At 31.7% G+C, this 22,052-nt stretch overlaps 2 long non-coding RNA genes across 2 annotated transcripts; both read right to left on the reverse strand.

Annotated features, from left to right (window-relative positions):
- Window positions 1-13,725: 13,725 nt before the first annotated feature.
- Window positions 13,726-14,672, reverse strand: LOC107960085 (uncharacterized). Its single transcript, XR_001701091.2, has 2 exons — window positions 14,400-14,672; window positions 13,726-14,102 (listed from the first exon to the last, which is right to left on the reverse strand). It is a non-coding gene; the product is annotated as an uncharacterized lncRNA (long non-coding RNA).
- A 2,118-nt stretch (window positions 14,673-16,790) lies between these two features.
- LOC121229119 (uncharacterized) lies at window positions 16,791-17,445 on the reverse strand. The gene is made up of 2 exons (XR_005926655.1): window positions 17,342-17,445; window positions 16,791-17,020 (listed from the first exon to the last, which is right to left on the reverse strand). It is a non-coding gene; the product is annotated as an uncharacterized lncRNA (long non-coding RNA).
- Window positions 17,446-22,052: the final 4,607 nt, after the last annotated feature.

Raw genomic sequence — 22,052 nt, forward strand, 5'->3', positions numbered from 1 at the left:
TGAGACGTAAAAATGATGAAAAAGTTAGAATTGAATCTAGTGATTTGAATGGATTGTCTGCTATGATATCTTCGATGAAAGCTTTGAGTATGGTGAGAACGGGTTGTGAAGCTTATTTTGCATATGTGATTGATTTGAGAATGTCAGAAAAGAAAGTTGAATCAGTGCCTATTGTATGTGAGTTTCCTGATGTGTTTCCTGAAGAACTTCTGGAATTACATCCGGTTAAAGAAGTAAAATTTGGCATTGAATTGGTACCTGGTACTACTCCGATTTCAATAGCTCTGTATAGAATGAATCTGACCAAACTAAAAGAATTAAAGTCTCAGTTGCAAGAATTCACCGATAGAGGATTTGCTAGACCGAGTTTCTCACATTGGGGTGCTCCGGTTCTATTCGTGAAAAGGAAAGACAGAACGATTAGAATGTATAGATTATCATTAGTTGAAGAAAGCGACTATCAAGAATAAGAATCCTCTGCCTCGAATTGATGATTTGTTTGATCAATTGAAAAAAGCTGCTATGTTTTCAAAAATAAATTTGAGATCAGGCTATTATCAGTTGCGAGTGAAAGACTCAGACATTCCAAAAACTACTTTCAGAACGAGGTACGGCCACTATGAATTTTTAGTTATGCCTTTCGGATTGACTAATGCACCTGCTATTTTTATGGATTTGATGAATAGAATTTTTAGACCGTATCTAGATCAATTTTTTGTTGTATTCATTGATGACATATTGATTTATTCATGTGATGAATCCGAACATGCTGAGCATTTAAGATTAGTGCTACAGATTCAACGAGATAAACAGTTGTATGCAAAGTTCAGTAAATGTGAATTCTGGTTGCGAGAAGTTGGTTTTCTGGGTCATATTGTATCAGCCTCTGGTATCCGAGTTGATCCGAGCAAAATTTCAGCTATTTTGGATTGGAAACCTCTGAGGAATGTCTTTGAAGTCTGTAGTTTTTTGGGACTTATTGGTTATTATAGAAGATTTGTAAAAGGTTTTTCGATTAGCATGACTCTGTTGACAAAACTGCTTCAGAAAGATGTAAAATTTGTATTGTCTGAAAAGTGTTAGAATAGTTTTGATCAATTGAAAACTTTGTTGACTGAAGCTCCGGTATTGGTACAACCCAAATCAGTTAAAGAATTTGTGATCTACAGTGATGCTTCGTTGATTGGATTGGGATGTGTTTTGATGCAAAAAGGCAAAGCCATTGCTTATGCTTTAAGATAGTTAAAGCCGCATGAAAAGAACTATCCGACACACGATCTTGAGTTAGCTACTATTGTGTTTGCTTTAAAGATTTGGCGTCATTACCTGTTTGGTGAGAGATGTCATGTATATTTTGATCATAAGAGTTTGAAATATCTGATGACTCAAAAAGATCTGAATCTGTGACAAAGAAGATAGTTAGAACTGCTAAAAAACTATGAACTTGTGATAAATTATCATCCGGGCAAGGCAAATGTTGTTGTTGATGCTTTGAGTCAAAAATCATTATTTGCTCTGCGTACGATGAATGCTTATTTGGTTCTGTCTGATGATGGTTCGTTTTAGCTAAATTGAAAGCAAGACTTCTGTTCTTACAATCGAAGCTCAGAAGATTGATAATGAGATTTTAGCTAAACGAGCTTATTGTGATTTAAAGTTTGATTCAGAATTTAGAGTTGATAAAGATGATTGTCTGAGATTCCGAGATAGAATTTGTGTCCCGCGAATCCAGAGTTAATTTAGATGACTTTTAGTGAAGCTCATAACAGTTGGTTATCTGTGCATCCGAAAAGTACAAAAATGTATAACGATCTGAAATAGCATTATTGGTGGTCTAGAATGAAAAGAGTTATCTCTAAATTTGTTTCGAAATGTTTGATCTGTCAGCAAGTTAAAGCTGAACATCAGGTTCCATCTGGTTTATTACAACTAATTATGGTTCCGGAGTGGAAATGGGATCAAGTAACAATAGACTTTGTTTCGGGTTTACACCTGTCTCCGAGAACGAAAGATGCAATCTGGGTTGTAGTTGATCAATTGACGAAACTAGCTCATTTTATTCTGGTGTGATCTGACTACCCACTTGATAAATTAGCTGAGTTATACATTTCTGATATCGTGAGATGGCATGGTGTGCCATTGTCTATAGTGTCAGACAGAGATCTAAGATTCACATCACGATTCTAGAAGAAATTGCAAGATGCTTTGGGTATTAAATTGTATTTTAATACTACTTTTCATCCGCAAACAAACGGTTAATCCGAGCGGATTATTCAGATACTCAAAAATATGTTGAGATGTTGTATTCTTGAGTTTGAAGGTACATGGGAACAATATCTACCTTTAATTGAATTCTCTTATAATAACAGTTTTCAGTCGAGTATTAAAATGGCACCATATGAGGATTTATATGGTCGCAAATGTCGTACACATTTATATTGGACTGAGCTCAATGAAAATAAGATTCACGGATTTGATTTGATAAAAGAAACTAAACAGAAAGTAAAAGTGATCCGAGATAGTTTGAAAGCAGCTTCTGATCGTTAGAAATCTTATACGGATTTGAAAAGAAAAGACATTGAGTTTGAGATCGGCAATAAAGTGTCTTTAAAGGCATCCCCGTGGAAAAAGTTACTCCAGTTCGGTAGAAAAGGCAAAGTCCGAGGTTCGTTGGACCGTATGAAATTATCAAGCGTATTGGGCCGGTAGCATATAGATTGTTGTTGCCACCAGAGTTAAAAATGATTCATAATGCGTTTCACGTATCGATGCTTAAACGATACAGATCCGATCCATTTAGTCTGATATGACTTACGAAGAAAAATCGATCTGTATATTAGCTCAAGAGGTTAAAGAACTGCGAAATAAGAAAATTATGTTAGTAAAAGTGATATGGCATCGACACGATATTGAAAAAGCCACGTGGGAGCTTGAAGATGCTATGAGATGACAAGATCTGAATCTATTTAACGGTAAGATTTTCGGGGACGAAAATCCCTAAGAGAGGAGAATTGTAACAGTCTGGTTTTGATCCTAGTCGGAACAGTGTTTGGGACCACAAATCTGAGTCAGAGAAATGTTTAAATATTTTTTTATGTGTCTATGATGTGTGAATTAGCATGTTTGAAAGTCTCGTATGAAAATTTGAATGTTTGTGTGCCGATTTGATAGAGAAGACTTAATCACATAAAATGTAAAAGTTGCCTGCAATTTGTTAAAGTGCTGAATTGACATGGCTTTTTAAGTATGAAGTCCTTATGATGCAATTAAACCGTTGAATTAATGCATGGACATATTTAGTCATGAGTTAGTCGAATTCTAATGAAAATAAAAAGGTTAAAATTGTAAATGGCTAATTAATGTTAGTTTAATTAAAACAAAAGTATCAAAATGGCCATTATCATCTTCTTCATGCTGAAATTGAAGAAAGAAAAGCTAGGTTTTTTGTTTTAACATTCATCCATTGAAAAACTTAATTAAGGTATGAGTCTTACTCAGTTTTTGATGATTTCTACGTTTTTGGGAACATCGTTAAGTGTTCTAGCTAGCCCATGCTTAAATTCATGAAATTTTTGATGATTTGATAAGATGCCATTGATGAATTTATGAGTTTTGTGATATTAAATGATGAATTTTGAAAGCTTTGTGCTTGATATACATGTTTTGGAAAGTGATTTTGAGTAAAAATGTATAAAATGGGCTAAATTGTGAAATCTATAAAATTGAAGGATTAAAATATGAAATAAATGAAATGTGTGGACTTGCATAAGAGCTTTGAAAATTCAGCTAAGCTTGTGTACAAGCAAACTTTGTGTATTTTTTGATTTTGTGAATTAGGGACTAAAGTTTCAAAATGTGAAAATGTAAGGGCTAGTTTGCAATATGCCTTAATTGTGTGTATATGGATTAGTTTGAATGATTTAGTGAGTAAAAGGGTTAATTTTAATACATATAGATCAAGAAAAGAGGAATTTCGATTTAGACCGAGGGAACTCAAACGTTATTGAGTAAACAATCCGAGTCGTCAACTCCGAGTACGAGATAAGTTCGTACGTGATAAATGATGTTACAAGTATATTTTTGATGCTTTAATTATATATAAATCGTGTATATATTTGATTATGAATTGAATACTATGATAAATCAACTGCATTTGGCACTAAGTGTGCTATTCAAAATAGCTTCAGCTATAAATAGCACTAAGTGTGCGAAATGGTATAGCTTCGGCTATATGAGGCACTATGTGTGTGATATAAGTGTGCGGATGCTTAAAGCATGAATAATCTTCAGAAAGTTTTAAAATATCTGAACGAGAGATGAGAATAAAAATGAATAAATATAGGAAGGTTCAGGTATGTACAATACCTATGTGGTAGATGATATTATGTATATGAAGTTCATGGATTGATATAAACATATGAATTATGTTGGCATAGAATTGATAGATGAATCGAGAACTAATAAGTGTTTATGTGTAGATGTTTTATATTTTATAACTTGTTGATGATATTTAATACGAGCTTACAAAGCTTTTGAAAGCTTACTTTGTGTGTGTTTGCATTGTTTTATAGATATCAAAGCTGCTGTGAGCTCAGGGATCGTCACCACACTATCGAATCTCATTTTAGTACCTTTTGAAATTGTATATAGTAAAGTATGGCATGTATAGGCTAGAAGTTCTTTGGATAGGTTTTGTAATGTTTATATTTAGCCATGTGATATGGCTTGATATGGTTGTTTTTATGTTTTGATTTTGGTATATGAAATGTGATGCAAGATGATCTATTTGATGTATTCTTGAATGACTAAGAGAAATGGTAATTTTGGCAAGATTTGGTATGAGATTTGGTCATGAGTTTAGAGATTATGAAACCATATGTTTGATATGATTTAGTCTTATGTTTTGGCATATTTGAGTTGAGTTTATGAGAATGTAAATGGTTCATATTGTTGTGGCGTGAATGATGTATGGTTTGGTATAGAAATTGGCTGAAGTTGTTGTGTATATATGCTTAATTTGGTACTTGTAGGTTTAACCCAATTGGGATGGCAAGTTAGAGACACGGGCGTGTGTCTCAGCCGTGTCTGACACATGGCTATGTTGCACGGTCGTGTGTCCCCTCGGGTGCCCTACAATTGTAAGTCAGGCTCAAGCACGGCAAAGGCATACGAGCGTGTGGATAGTCGTGTGGCCCAAGTCAAATTCGACCACGTCCAAAGCACACGGCTGTGTCTTGTGGCCGTGTGAACAAGTTAGTATGTATGCCCTATTTTGACACGGCCTAGACACACGGGCGTGTCTAATGTCGTGTAAGGCACACGGCCTGATTACAAGGGCGTGTGACCTGTACTTGTTTGAAAAATGTTTACGTTTTGGGAAAATTTTGTATGTCTTTGGTTTAGTCCCGACTCTTTTCTGACGCATGTTTTAGGTCTTGAAGGCCTTTATAAAGGACTCTATATTGATATTGATCTCTGATGCTTTGATGTTTATGAAATGAAAGTTAAATGTTTCGATTCGTCTGGTAATGCCTTTAACCCTAGTCCGGCGATGGATACGGGTTACGGGTGCTACGCCATTCGTTACACACCATTTCCGACCATCCCTACACACTATGTAGGGTCTTAAAGACCTATCCAGCCCTACACACCACTTAGTGTCGGTATGACACTTTTCAGAATATTCGCAATAGTGCTGCCTGTATAACTGGTGAGATATCGCCTCTCACAGAACCCTTCTTCCACATAATACATGTCCCACCCCATAATCAGATATAAACGGAAATAACAGATGTAGAACATGCTTTATACATAACAGATCATACATATTGCATCACAATACATGAACCTTATGCATATTATACACATATTCACGTCAAGTTTCATAGTAACAAATTAATAGAATTCATGTTTTATAGCTTATATAATCACATACTGACCCTACAGAAGGCCTACAATCAATCAGGACAACATGTACGGCCCTAGAGAAATATTCTAAATTTTGGGCCCATACACGCCCGTGTGGTCCATAGGGCCCAAAATGGCCTAGGCCGTGTGTCACACACGGCCCAACACACGGCCTGTCACATAGCCATGTGTTGCACACGGCCTACCACACACGGCCGTGTGGCATCGACAGTGCCCAACTTCAGCTTTCACCGTTCACTATTTTCTGGGTTTCTCGTTACACACTTGGTTGGATTTTAATGCCGAAACACACACGAGTAAACCACCTACCTAAATTGACAGAAACAATCAATTAACACCTTCCTTCAGCGAATCTAAAAAAAATGACAATATCATGGCCGAATTATGCCAATCGAAATTCCCAATTCCACATTAATCGACTTACCTAGAACACAACAGCCGAACACCACAGAACTAAATTGTTGGAGGATCATTGTCTCGTAACCGTCACCTAGAAAATCTCAAACGATTAATATGAAATAACTCACTACACACACCTTGTGACACCCCTAACCCGTATCTGTCGCCAGAATAAGGTTACAGAGCATTACCGTAAAATCGTAACTTAAAACATTCATTTCCAAACATTAGATAAACCATAGCATAATTCATTTAAACACATTCATATCGTCCCTTATTTGAATCCTCAAGGCCTTAAAAACACTTTAAAAATGATTCGGAATTAAATCGGGAACATATGAAACGTTAAGGAAAAAGTTGGAAAAATTCACATTGTAAGAGGGGTCACACGGCAGTGTGGCTTCATGTGGGCATACGAAATAGGGACACATGGTTGTGTCCTAGCCCGTGTCTGTGTAACTCACTGACTTGGGTTACATGACCAAGCCACACGCTCATGTGCCAAGCTATGTACCCTTTGAAATAACCCCACACGCCTGTGTGCCAAACCGTGTCCTAGGCCGTCTAACAACCTGACTTACAACCTTCTAAAAGCTACAAGGGACATACGGCCATGTCACCTGGCCGTGTGTCACATACGGATGAGACATACGCCCGTGTCTCTACCCATGTGGACGAAAATTGGTCATTTTTCAGGTTATTTTTCTCACCCAACTTAGCATGTACCTACAACCAAAATTTCACATATTTTCAGGCCATATCAAGGCACCAAAGTCATGTTTACTCTAGTTATTCAAACATGGTATAAGAACATACAACCATTATGCCCTTAGGCACCTCAAATGACAATATGTAACATGTATAATCATGTACTCAATTTGGCCAAAATATTCAACTAAGTTCTAAGCATATTTGCATTAATACATTCATTGAATTTACTTATCAAAGCATACCATAGGGTGCAAAACATGCCATTCAACTACTAGCATTAACAATCATATATGTCATTCACAACAAAGTACCAATTCACCATATTTCCAAACATGTCAAACACTTATCAAGAATTAAGTATCATAACTACTTAAAACCAAGATAATTCACACAGCAAACTTAAAGTATTCAATCATCACCACTTAACACGAAAATATTTATGCAACTTCTTCATATATATATTTCAAAACTTTTACCTAATTAAACACACAAGTTTAACTATCTTAACTAGAAACAAGCATAACAAGTTACTTCCAATATTTACATCCATACAAAATATTCAAGTACTATAGAACATTTCTTAATACATGCAATTTAAACCAACTAGTAAGAACCAAAATGACTACCGAGATGTTGGTGATAGTGTGCGAGCTTCCGAGTCAATCCAATCAAAGCAACGATTCTAAAGGTACTACAAGAATAAATCAAACTAATAAGCATCAACAAGCTTAGTAAGTTCGATATAAGTTTCCTTTAATAATTAACAGAATACTATCCAATTAATGCAACTTTTAATACACTGGCACACAGCCTACTAGGCACATAGCCCGAATAATCACCGGCACACAACTTGCCAGACACATAGCTCGAAAGATCACCGGATTTCTATTACGATAAACATAACTCAATAAAATCCATAATTCAACCAATAATGAAATAGTATGGAATATTCAATAAGAATAATAGTAACCATATAACGAACTTACCTGGACTGAATCGTAAAAATTGTAGAACTTTAGGGACTATTTTGCTAATTTGCCTTTTCCTCTAATATCTACGAATTCTTGATCTATAATGTAAAATTCTTCAATTATTAGCATATATTTCATTTCAAATCCATTTTACAATTAATACCTTTTTTTAATTTACACAATTACCCTAAACTTTTACAATTTTTGCAATTTAGTCCCTTAACTCAAAATTCATCAAATTAACTAATTTTCTCAAATAAAAAATTTATCTAAATATTTTAATCCCTCAAAAAGCCCCTAATAAACCTCAAATTCATTAACCAACCCTAATATTTTTTTTACATTTTCATAATTTAATCCTAAAATCAAGATTTAACAAAAAATCTCTTTATAAATTCATAAATTAGAGATAATTAAGGCTCCAAATACATAGTATTCATCAAAAACAATCAATATTAATCAATGGCAACTTTCACAATTTTTAACAAAATCAAAAACGAAGGTATGGACTACCGGACCTAGTTGCAACGATCTCAAAAACATAAAAATTACAGGAAATAACATTAAAAATCACTTACATGCATTGAAAATAAAAAACCAAAGCTCCTTCGCCCTAGCTATGGCTATTCGGCATGAGCTTGAAGAAAATGAAATTCATTTTGCTTTTTCTTTCATTAATTTTGTTTAATTTTAGTTAAACTTTCCTAAATTTACAATTTTGCCATCCATTTTATGTTATTTTATTATTTCCTATTAACATGCCGTCCAACACTAATCAATAGGGACTAATTATTATATTGGTCCCTTCTCATGTAATTAATAAGCTATTTAGTCATTATTAAACTAGTTAATAACCTTTGTACCTTTTTCAGTTTAGTCATTTTTTTCCTAAATTAACTATCTAAACGTTAAATTTTTCACACCAAATTTTAATACGGCTTTAGTGGCTCTATAAATATTTTAAAAATAATATTTATGAGTCAACGCGACAGAAATTTTTGTTTCGAAACCATTGTTCCATCACCGCTGAAAATCAAGCTGTTACATACTCCATCTAAAACCAAAATAAAGAAATACTAAACAATACTAGATCATGTTACTTACACGAGACGGAGTAGTAAACCAATTTATCAGTTCAGAACTTTGGAGTGGAAAACAAAAGAAAGAAAGTGACAGATTTGCAAATACTCTTCAAGAACAGATGTGAAGCAAAAAAAAACATAAAAGTGGGTAAAACCAATTTGGAACATGAGTAAATGGGAAGGAAAATTGAAGATATTCTTTTGTGATTATTTTAAATATAAAACAAAATAAAATCCCACAAAAATCCCCAATTAATCTCAACTAACCACCTAATAACTACTTACTTTCTAAGGGTTTAAAACCCACACCAACTCCACCAACTTAATAGTTGACTTGAAACAAACAAAATAAAATCACCCCACACACCTACTATGATTCAAACCAAAGATCTCCACTCACACTAACACTCAATCACTATAACAAGTGCTCATTTATGACATAATTCATAAAAACAAAATTTTAATAAGTCAAAGCGTTACGGCCATAGAGAATTTCTTTAAGAATTCTTGCCTTTTTTAGAGTTAGACTGGTTTAACTTTTAATCAGTTTGCTAATTTCCAATTAGACTAATGTCACGTCTAGGCTTGTCTACTAATATAAGCTATCTTTCGGTATTACAATTTGACTACATAATACCGCTTAGTATTAGTCAAACATTAGAAAACCAGTGAGCTAATATTTGCTTATATTTTTCTTTACATGAAAAAGCCACATGATGGCAATATAAATAGAGTATTAATATAATTAATCAATAATTTTATTAAACCAATCTATTCGGAAAAAATACAAATGTACATAGACGAAAATACTATACTTAGGGCACTAGGTCCAACTGGGACTCCATCATGTCAAAATTGATCTCCTCAAGGGAGTCCTCGATATCTTCCACCTTCATAAGGACGTCACTCATAGTGAACTCGACCTTGTCCATTTGATTCTCAATGATCTTCACAGAGTCCTTCGAGCTTCTTTTCTTGCCCTTTGCAACACATCGGTTCTTGGCACCTCAAGACATACTAATGTCCAGAGTGTGAATATTACTACAAAGTATATGGAATTGAGGCCGTGTCCGCAAGTATACAAGTTAGATTATAATATAGTTACAACGAAATAGGTAAGTACTCCGAGGATCGTACCCAAGGGATTACAATTTATGGAAAATTTCTATCAAACCAATCACTAGAAATAATTACTAATCTACTTGAATCAAAAATTAGTACTGTTAATATGGAAGGAAGATTATAATAATATTAATAAACTAAATAAATTGAAATATATTAATAAACTAAATAAATTGAAATAAACTTAAATCTACTCCTAAGTTCATATATCGGCTTCTCCTATCCCTTGTTTAGACTACGCGAGTTTCTTTAGCCTAGATCCAATTATTTCCTAATTAATTATTAATGTAGGGCTTTATTCAACTAGCTAGTCATCAACCTAGTTATGCCTCTTGTCGTTCAACTAACCTAATGAGTCAGCAAGAACTACTTATCTCTCGACCTTACAGGTCAGACTGGATTGGGGTAAGGTTTTCACAAATAGGCAATATCGATTTTGAGTTCATTCCCACCTATATGACTTCTTTGGGTCGTCAAGCCTAGAGTTTTATGTTTCTTCTTTCCTAACCAACTAATCCGCTACAAAACTCTATTTTTCAATCAATTAATTAGGTTAAAACAGTTGAAACATGCGAAATATGTATAACGCATAAATTGATTCTAATCTTTACACAAGCATTCAACTAACAATGTTAAAGAAAGAGATATAAAGAATAGAATAAGGAAAAGAGATGCTCATGGATTTATCAATGAAAGCGTGGCTCCGGAGCACTCTCCACTCACAAAAGTCTTATTTCAGAATAGGATCTTTCGATTACAAGAACATAACTAACCTATGAAAACTAAGAATGAAAGAAAAACCTAAGAATAATTTTTGTCTCCTTAAAATAATGTGTTTAAACTGATTACCATGGCCTTTATATAGGCTAAACTCGGAATATTCAAGTGTCTAAATTATCCTTGAAGTCCTTAGAGTTCAACTAGGACAAATACACCTAATTTCCCTTCAAAACATAATTATCATATGTAGGACTTTTTGGCTGCGCAGGGGCAGTGTTGTAACACAAGGGGTGTGTTGCGACACAACAGGGAGCGTGTCGCGACATCAAAGGCAATTTCACTTCAGTACTTGTTTTTTGCTTCTGTCTTTAATGTTGAGACAAGTGTCTTGGTGCCGTGACATAGGCATCAGTTTCAGACTGAATATGTATCTTTGGCTCCCGATTTGTCCTAGAAGACTATGTAACCTTATTTAGATATATAGAATGTAATAAAAACTACTAAAAAGTATAAATTACTACTTTTAGTATGAAAACCTAAATATATACTAAGATGCTTTGATTTAATTATTAAACAAGCTAAAGTTATGTGTAAAAAAGGATGTAAATAATAGTGTAATTCATGGTAGATCACTTCTCAACCATGCCATCCTCTTGCTTGCTCACCTTCTCAATCTCAGTTTCCATCGTTCACCGCCACAGGGGTTAATAAGAAGTTCTAACATCTCTTGTCATAGGCTGAGACTTTAGCTCCGGATGTGGTACTTGAGTCTTAATGTGACGATTAATGAATGGGTTTGTTTGTCAAATAAGTGTCAAGGCAAAGAGTTCTTATAAGAAGCTCCTTGGAAGGTGTCTGCACGTATGAAACTAACAAGTGTAACACACATGAAACTAACAAATGGAAGAAAAAATTCAAATTTCAATGCAAAATCTCAAAACATAAATTGATGTATTTCAAAATCTCAAAATCTTTTGGTTTTGGTCTTGTTTGACTTCAAAATCTTAAAACAAATTGAAATTTTATTTTTATTTTATTTTATTTTTCATTTATTTGAAAATCCTAAAAAGATTTTTACTACTTTTCCTTTTAATTTTTACATGTGTTTTAAATCCTAAAAATTTAATTGATTTTTACTTATTCCATAATTTTTAAATTAGATAATGTTATTAGCAATGAAAATATCACAATTTTACTTTAAATGAATATTATTAACAATAAAAAATATCAAATTTTTAGAATTAAAATATTATTAACAATAAAATATTTATAACCACAATTTTAGAAAAAGAAATTAAACAACAAAAGTTATTTTTGTCAATTTAAATAGGGTTTACTTTGTTATGATTATATATATTATAAGTTAATTAATTTAAATTTAGAATAATTTATTATATTTATTTCAAAATTTATCTTTGATAACTATTAATTATATAATAGATTTAAATCAATTAAATAACTTGTTTAATTTTGTTTTCATTTTATTTTAATATTAAATTAAACTCAAATGACTAAATATGAAATTACTCAATCAAAAATATCCAAACTCAAAATATTTCAAATTTAAAATAACTCAATAAAATTTAAATCACAAATATTTCCATCTACATTGACCCAACCTAAAGCCAACCAAACAGCCCAACTCACATGTATACCTCATCAAGGTTTTCATATATATATTTGATTCCTAATTTGTATTTTTGGACCCTCAAAAGAAATTATTTTTTAATTCTTTCTTATATCGATTAAATTAACTCATATCATCTTATTTGTACATTTCTTATATAAAGAGTCGACTTTTTCTACCATATCATCTTCTTATTTTGGATGAGTTTGAGTTACTTCTCCTATACAAATTTCTACCAATTCTTAACCCATCAATCAATTGGGATATATTTTGGATGAATTTAAGTAATTCATATAATAGTGATAAATAAAATTATGACAATTTTCAATATTTTAAGCACTCTAATGTGGTAAAATATCACCCAACCAAAGAAAAATATATGGTAAATGGTACAGATACTCTACAACTTGAGAAAAATGATCTCTTCAATGGAAGGGACTTTGCTATAGTAAAAATCAAACTCTATAAACTCTATTTTCTTAAAGTAAATTTAAGAGTAAAATGTATTTATATTTTATTATTTCTACTATTTTTTATTTAGGGGTATTTAAGATAAATAATGAAATGAAAATAAATAAGTTTAATTTTTAATTAAAAATACATCAAACAAAATAAATATTTATTTTTATTAGTTAAAAATTAAATTAATGAAAATACGATTTTTTTTAAATATTATAAATCTTTTAGTAAAAATTAAATTTATACCTTGAAGCCCAAAATTTATTTATTAATGTTTCTAGTTCCTTAATTTCCTCCAAGCCAATATTGAAGTAAGCAAATTTCGTATGTAAATTTAAAATTAATCAACTAATTAAATTAATTGGACACCATATTTTTTTAAATTATCATATTTTAATTATTTCCAAAATTTTAACACGTATAAATATGAAGAATTAGTATAATCAGATTTAATAATTTATTTTATATCAATAATTTAAGGAGTTTAACAAATTTTGTAAAAGGGGAAAAAGATAAAAAAATGAATAGTTATAACATATAAATATCATAGATTAAATGTATTTACCGCAAAACAAAATAATTTTTTTCTTATGGAATAAATGATAAATTAACTCTCTTTTTTCCAAAAAATTTGGTAACCTAAATTAATGCACCTGCATATATATATATATATATATATATTGTAGTAGCTCAAATTTGACCGGGCTGAAAATAAAATAAACCCATTACAGTCCAGTTTACAAAAGCCCAAATTAATTGACCCATTTAACCTAGACCTAGCAGACCGGTTATAACCTGTAACCCAGTAGCCCAAATACCAATAACCCAGTAAACCCAACCACCCAGCAGACCCATTTACACCCTCAACCCAAAGTACACAGAGCCCAAACGGCCCAAGATATTAGCAGAATAAAGAGAAGCCTAGGGTTTCAGAAACCCTAGGCGCCGCAATCATCCCGAAAGACGCGCCTTTTCGAATCACGCCGTTCTAGTAGCCACCATCAGCGCTGTGGTTCCAGTTCCCATGCCACGCCGCAATCGGCGCATGGATCATGACCCACCGCCGAAGATTGCGCCATTAACCTGCAAGAAAAGGAAAGAAGCAAGCAAATCAAGAATCAGAATAGGGTTTTTTTTTTAGATTTATTTGTAAACAGTATAAGTGGATGTAAAATACGATGTAAAAAGGGGACCGCCTTTTTCTTACAAAAAGAAAAATAAAAAGATATACAAAGACATAAAAGAAAAGTTCAAGCATTTTCTTAAAAAAGGTGATTAAAGTTTTATATTCTGTTATTTATTTGTTTTTTTTTCTTCTCAACAGGCATACAAATCGTTTTTAAAAAAAAAACTGATAATATTAAAAGAGAAGAAGATTACCTGTGTTTTACCCAGAATAACGAAGGTTTTTAGCCTTCTGAGCCACCGTATTTGGCGGCGCGTGGGCGCGTGAAAGGTCGGAGACGGAAGCTCAACGGAGCGCTGAAAGCCCCTTCCCCATTCCTCTTTCAGAGGATTTTCTTTTTTTTTTAAAAAAAACCAGGTTAAAAGTGATTTTTTAAGCTAAAAATTGGCTTATATAGCCTTATTAAAACAATGTCGTTTAGCTTAAAACAATAAGCTTTAAAACGGCGTCGTTCCAAGGAGGATCCGTGCGTTGACCCGAAGACCCGGGGAGGATCCGCATTTTTTTTAATAAATGGGAAAATTTCCCAATCGGCCCTTCCGTGTTTTCAAATTTTAAAATTTCAATTTAGTTTTTATTTTAATTTAGCCCCAATATTTTATATCGATTCCAATTTAATCCTAGCGCCCTTTTTTAAATCCATTCCAAAGAAACGGCATCGTTTTCGGGGATTAGGGCTAATTTCCCAATGAGTCCCTTGGTTTTAATTCGTTTTCCAAATAAGCTTAAATTTTTTTTTAAATTTAGCCTAGAATTTTCAATTACTTTTAATTTTAGTTCCCTTTTACTTATAAATTTATTTATTTAAAATTTTATTATTTATTTAATATATATTATTATTTTATATTAAAATTGTATGTTATATTATTATCAAATAGGGAAAATACATTTATTTTATTATATCATATATTATTATATTATTTTATATGGCATATATATTATTTACATTGTATTAATATTTTTAAAAAAGAATATATGTATTCTTTTTCCATATGTTAATTATGTATAAAAATATTTTTTATTTATGTATATTATATTATTATATGTTTTTTTTCTATATACATTTTATATATTTCACTATATTTATATATATTATATTATATTATTATTTGTTTTCATATTTTATTACATATTATACTTTACTCCTTATGATATTTTTATATATTATATTACATACATTTTATCATTTTTTTTACATTATCTTTGTTTTATTATAAAATATATACTATTTTATTATTTATTAAGTATGTACATTCTTAAATTTTTTAAAGTGTAATACCAATATTTAGTATATTATAAGTTATTATACCCCATGGTATAGTCCATATATATGTATCTTTTTTTTAAAAAAAGGGGGGTTTTCTTTTATCATTTTCATGTTTTTTAATGATATGTTTCTAAATAGCTTGTTTTTATTTTATACATTTAATTTGCTTATTTATTTTTAGTTTCTTTCTTTATTTTGATATTGTCTAATAGGTTAAATTTACATCTTATTTTATTCTTGCTCTTATATATTCACATAAATTTAGTTATTTATGATAAATTGATATATACATTGACATAAAATGTTGTTATGTATGTGTTATACAATTTATACTATTGAATTCACTATATTCCATGTTATACTTTGTACGTAATAATGCTATTTATGATCATGCATAAAATAATAGCATATTAGATAATTTAGATCATTGTTCGTCACCTTTACTATATTTGCATGAAATGATAAAACATATATATATTGAAATTAGGATATTTTAATTTCTTATAATATGTAAAACATATCATTTTTAAACCAAAAGTCATATCTTATTTAATTAAAAAGGAACTTTTAAAAAAGAGCAAGGTAATGTTTTGAATACTTAGAAATTCGAGAAATAGCGCCCTAACATGCTGGGTTGCAATTTCTCGTTTGTCTAAATATTTAAAATATCCTTTTAAACAAGTTTTATAAATCACGAGATGATTTTAGTTACGAAAGATTAAAGATATCGTATCTAATCATGCTGGATGTGATGTTTGTACTCTTTTAAAACGAATGAATTTTGATTCTTCTCTCAAAACATCACGGTTTAAAGGAAATATCATTTTTTTTTAAATTCTTTCAAATTTCTGACACTAAGACAAGAATTACTCAATTTGGTACCAATTATGGGTGTTACGAGGGTGCTAATCCTTCCTCGTACGTAATCGACTCCCAAACCTATTTTCTCATAATTTCTTAGGCCAAAACGTTTTATATAGTGATCCAATCGCACTTTAAAAGATTGGTGGCGACTCCCATTTTCATTTTCAAAAAGTCGAACCCCGTTTTTCAAACCCTTTAAATAATGGTTTCGACATATATATATATAATTTATTCAAAATTAATTAAATTTCATTTATTTAATTTTTTTATTTTATATTTGAGGACCTTTGTCAATGTGTTAATAGCTTGAAGCTACATCAAATTGAGCTAGTAAGCTTAGTTGTTTTACTCGTAGAAAAATAATATATGAACCTTTTCTTCGTTGGTTGGATGATAATATTTTAACTTTTGGATTTAAAAGGAAAACGATAATATTTTAATTTTAGCTCCTATAAAATATTAATGTTTTAAATTTAAATTTGATTAAAAAAATGGACATCCCTAGTGTACAAGCCCAATTTGCGGGCCCAAATTAATACCCAACTAAATGCCCCAAGCCCAAAAGAACCCTAGCCCAATACATTAAAGAAAAAAAAAGGAAACCTAAAAACCCTAGCCGTTCAGCCACCTGCTGTCTGTCCCATCACCACTTGCCCCACCGCCACTGTGCCACCGCCCATTTTCCTGCAAAATTAAGTAAAGAAAAGACAGTGTAAAATAAAAAAAAAGGATTTGTAAATGGCTATAAAAGCCAAACGAATTGTAAGGATGAGATTCGACATTTGTGAAATAAAAACAACATTAGATTTTAAACATACGAGCAAGAATATAGACCCTAGCAACATCAAAAGCAGGAAGATAGCTCAATATCAGAGATCGGAGAACCGAAAGTAGCAAATCTAAGGTGATTTAACTTTATTTTTATTTTGTTTTTGGATCCATTTCCTCATTTATACATATAAATTAAAAACATAAAAAAATATAAAAAAGGGAAGAAAAATATACGGTGGCCGGCGACGGTGGCCGGTGGCGAACTACGGCAGTGATCGGCCGGATATCTCGCCGGATTCTGGGCAAATACAGAGGAAACAGAGGAAATGAAACTTCTTTTTTTTAAAACACAAATGGGAAATGAATTTTTAAAAAAAACTGATTTAAATAGGGCTCGCGAACGACGCCGTTTCATTAGGCCCCCTAAACGCCCAAAACGGCGTCGTTTTGGGGGGGTGACCCGCAACCCGACCCGTCAGCCTCAGAAATCCGCGTGTTTTTTTTTAGCGGAAGGGCTATTTGCGCATTTAGCCCTTCCTCTTTTTCATGTATCTACAATCAAGTTTTTTTACTTTAAATTTGGCCCTGGAATTTCTCTCGTTTTTCAATTTGGTCCTCGACCACGTGCTGCATTTTAGGGAGGGGGAATATTGCATTTTCAGCCCTTCTAGGTTGCGCACATGTTGCAATTTGGTCGTTTTATTTTTATTTCTTTTGAAATTCGCCCCAAAATTCATTTTTATTTCGATTTTCGTCCCTCTTTTTACCTTTTCTCATTATTTTATTTTAATTTTAAATATTATTTATACTATTATATTTTATTACTGTTATTATTTTTATTTTTTTATTTATTAGCATTTCATTATTATTTTTTTACTTAATCCTTATATATATATATTAGATAGTATTAATAGTTTTTTAATTATTGTTTTGGTTAATGTTTTGTATGTCACATATGTATTCTTTTAATATATACATACATATTATACTCCATATTACGTATCTATATATTAACATTATATTATGTATATTTTTTAAATATTATGTATGTATTTTTTTATTATGTATATATATTATGTACATACTTTTAATATTATCATGTATTCATATATACGTATATATCTATATAATATTATTAATAGTTGTTTTTCTAACATTATTATTATTTCTAACATGTACATACTATGTAAATATTTTAATATTATATTATTTACACATTTTTATATATTACATATATATATCTATTAATATTATATTTTCATTATTATGTATATACTCTTTATGTAACACCCCGAACTCATGGCCGTTACCGGAAATCGAACACGAGGTGTTACCGGCTTACTTCATTTATTTCCCCCTATATATATATATATTTTTTTTGTTCCAGGCAAGCCGGCTACTGTATCGTGGTTTCTTTAAAAATCATATTTTGAGTTCTGAAACTCGAAATCCAATTCTGTAAATTTTCCCCGAAACTACACTCATATATCTATATGGTGGAATTTTTGTAAAATTTTTGGTTGGGCCAATTAGTACAGTTTATTTGTTAAAGTTTCCCCTGTTTCAAGGTTCGACTACACTGACCTCTGTACCTTACGCTTTAAATATCTCCCTGTAAAGGGCTTCAATGCCTATGCCGTTTGTCTCTAACGAAACTAGGCTCGATAAAGAATCTGTACATATAAGGCACGACCTCTAATTATCAATATAAAATTTACGGTGAATTTTCTAAGTCATAACAGGGGATCCAGAAATCGCTCTGGCACTGTTTCACAAGAATTTAATTATCTCCTAACATAAAGTTCATATGGTCGTTTCGTTTCTTCCATACGAAAATAGACTCATCAAGCTTCGATTACCTAATTTATTCATTATTTAATTCCATTTCTAATATTTTTAGTGATTTTTCAATCTCACAACACTGCTGCTGTCAGCATCTGTTACTAAAGCAGACTATGCCTATTTCGTGATTTTTCCTTGATCTAACTAATAATTCATCATACATGTCACAATTTATGACCATGACTAGCCATGCCAAAGAATAATCATCACCGAGCATCTCCCCACTACACTATTACCAAATCATGAATTTAACACCGAAAATAAATTAGCCATGACATATGGCGTAATAATCGAGTAGACCTCAACCAATACTCAACCACAACCGAATTACCAAGACTTGTGACCAAGCATCATAGAACCAAATCCAAACGAACATTCATGCCATTTTCGCATGGCTAAAAGTTTACATACCAAATTTCAAACAAAACATAATAGCCTATACATGCCGAAATGTTCTCCTAGGCCAACTAAGAAGAAGATACCCCAAAAAGTTGCAATCCGGTGTGATGACTTGTGACGACGGTCACGAGCACACAAAATGGATCAAGAACCTAAATAAGCAACAAATAAGCACACCAAATGAGTACATAACTCAGTAAGTCATAAGCGTCACATAATCATCCATTAATAAATTATCACATGAGAAAACAAAGGAAAAGGAGTTAAATCTCTCCACCCATACCGAACTATACTATAGTTCCTTAGACCTTTCGGTTCAATATCATACCAAGTACTACATCAACATTTCATATGCTACTCAACATGATATTTGAGGCATTTTCCATGGATGATTTCATTCTCGTTACATTCATGCAACTAAATGACATTCCCTCTATTCCACGATGAATCTTATGTATGTGACTTCAAGTATAATTATCACATAGGTTCAAGACTTACCAAGCAAAATTCCAAATATAAACATAACGTCTATTAGCCACAAACTCAAGACACTTACTCGTTCCGCTGTCCGTGATCAACTCAATAAGGTCGCACCCTTAGTGTCAATAGTGATTCAAAAACATATAGTAAGTCCGCACACTTAGTGTTATACAATCGAACTCGCACACTTAGTGCTATACAACTTGAACCCGCACACTTAGTGCTATACAATTTGAACCCGCACACTTAGTGCCAATTTCATGATCATAAATGTTTACACCCACACACTTAGTGCCGAAATCAACAACTCAATAAATCTCACCTCCTTTCTTTTTCATTCAATACTTTCATCACCCCATGCATACATGTATATATATATTTATCATTCCATTCAGCATAATTACATAGACGTTATGACCATTTAAATCAATACAAAATATATGCTTAATGACTTACTTGTGTTGGGTAAGACGGTTCCAACTCGGCTACTCGATGATCTTTTCTTTGCCTTTGCTCGATTCTCCTCCTTTAACTCCTTGAGCTTAATCAATAAATCAACTAGTTTAACCGCCTTGCTAAATATTTACAATCCAATTACACATGCATATGTATGTTAGTATATTCGGCAATCACCCTTACTAATCACCCATTTAGTCGATTGTAGGGAATTAAATATAATATCTCTAGGATGTACTCTACATGGCCGAATATACCATGTTAGTTTTTTAACATTTCCTATGTAATTACATATAGGTTTTTACACCTTAAGTTTCACACATTTCACCTTTTAATGCCTATTGCTCATCCCTTTGATCTTAACCTAAATGACAACTCCCTCTCCCCATATCTCAACCGAATTATCCATAACATCAAGACTAAAATTTTGCACCTTGAACTTCATACATTTATAAAAACTTCCATAACTCATTCGGCCCTATCAAGAACCATTTAACATGCTAGGAAAATAATCATAGAGGAAGAAATTAACATTGTCAATAAACTCACCTTTTGACCGAATGTACAAGGAGCCTCTAAACTACTCATCCAAAATCTCTACCCTATTCTAAGACTTAGTCATTCGGCATATAGCCCAAATCACCATGAAAAATCTCAACTTTCTTGACATTACCAAGAGTGCATCCACAATTTAGCTTAGCATATTATAAATCCAAATCAACAAATTCAAAGCTTACCTCCTATCGCTAAAGATGAATGCCGACTTGCTCTAGGTAAGTTCCCCTTATTTTCTTCCTTGTTTCGGCCTTGGCAAGATGGAGAAGAAGATGAACACTCCTCTTCCCTTTTTCTCTTTTATTCAATTTTATTATAATTATTTTAAGCCATTTGTTAACTAAACAAAACATATTAAATTAGAATAAGTGGAGCACCATCACCCCTTGGCCGGCCACTCTTCATCTTTTGGGTAAATTGACATGCAAAACCACCCTTTTTGGTACATGCACTAATAGACCATTTTAAATTAGCCTATCATATTTCACCATGTCTCATATCGATCCCTATTTAATAATTTCTCATGCAATTGGCAAAATTAGAGAATGAAACTTCCACATACTCATGTACACACATAATAAGCATAGAATATAGCAATTAATTATTTTTATGACTCGGTTTTGTGGTCCCGAAACCACTTTCCGACTAGGGTCACACTAGGGCTGTCACACTTTAATACTAGTATACATTTTTATTTCTATTATTACGTATATGTTTTAATACATATATGTATATATTTATATATCGTTATTATTAGTTATCTTTTTTTAAAAATAATAAATATTGTATATATATTTTTAATCTAGTGTTATTTGTTTTACATATATACGTTCCCTACTATTTCATATCTACGTTATTACTATCATGTTTAATACCATATGTTATTATCGTTTTATACTATTGTTACTTATATTATTATTATTATTATTATTATCATTTTCGTTATTATTGCCATTTCTGTTGTTCCATGTTTTATTCATTTTTATTTATTCGTTAATTTACTTATGTATTCGATCATTTCATTTTCCTCATGCATTTGTTTATATTTACATGTTACTAGCCTTGCTATTATTTCACCTTTTATAATCGCTCATACTATTATTTTTGACACTGTCGCACCTATTGTTATGTTATTATTCATATTAATATTATAATTTGCTTTTACGTTTTACTATAAATCACGTTATTTTTTTACTCAATATATTAATACAAT

This window comes from Gossypium hirsutum, chromosome A05 (genome assembly GCF_007990345.1).
Source record: "Gossypium hirsutum isolate 1008001.06 chromosome A05, Gossypium_hirsutum_v2.1, whole genome shotgun sequence".
NCBI lineage: Eukaryota > Viridiplantae > Streptophyta > Magnoliopsida > Malvales > Malvaceae > Gossypium > Gossypium hirsutum.